Genomic DNA, 491 nt, shown 5'->3' on the forward strand with positions numbered 1-491 from the left:
CGGACTAGATGATCTGCTCAGGTCCCTTCCGACCCTAGAAACTATGAAACTATAATTACCTCTGTATATCTAGATTCTAGACATGAAAAATTGAAACAAATTTATCATTTTTTATGCCTAGAACCTAATAATTGGGGGGTGTCTTTAATTTGGGGTCATCTTGTACTCGGGTGAATATGCATCAGATTGCTGCCCTACCTGCCAATGTGCCTCCTCCCAATGAAGAGGAACAATACAGCTGTACAGCTTAAAAGTTATTAAAGTCAGGACATGTTGAAGTGAAAGCTCCAGCAGCTATGTGAAATCAGATACAGATTCCAAGCCATTCTGACGCCACTCCAAAAGAACACTTAGTACATGCTGAAATTTTAGCTAATGGACATCCTTACTGCCTTCTCATGTGACTACACGTTTCAAGTTCAGCATGTTTAAGTGATCTATTGGAGTAAGATCAAAATACTCTGACCTTGCAGATTCAAGTCCATCTGGAA

The 491-nt window shown here is 39.7% G+C and overlaps 1 protein-coding gene and 1 long non-coding RNA gene across 5 annotated transcripts in view; both read right to left on the reverse strand.

The window, feature by feature from the left end:
- The window catches only part of SCMH1 (sex comb on midleg homolog 1 (Drosophila)), a 148,030-nt gene that overhangs the window by 5,437 nt on the left and 142,102 nt on the right, over positions 1-491 (reverse strand). The window lies entirely within an intron of this gene.
- Positions 114-491, reverse strand: part of LOC109293969 — a 5,755-nt gene continuing 5,377 nt past the window's right edge. Inside the window, exon 2 of the long non-coding RNA XR_002096434.1 lies at positions 114-466. This is a non-coding gene — a long non-coding RNA (uncharacterized LOC109293969). The remainder of the gene's footprint in view (positions 467-491) is intronic.

Source organism: Gavialis gangeticus, unplaced genomic scaffold (assembly GCF_001723915.1).
Source record: "Gavialis gangeticus isolate Ggan-Ray unplaced genomic scaffold, GavGan_comp1, whole genome shotgun sequence".
Taxonomy (NCBI): Eukaryota; Metazoa; Chordata; order Crocodylia; family Gavialidae; genus Gavialis; species Gavialis gangeticus.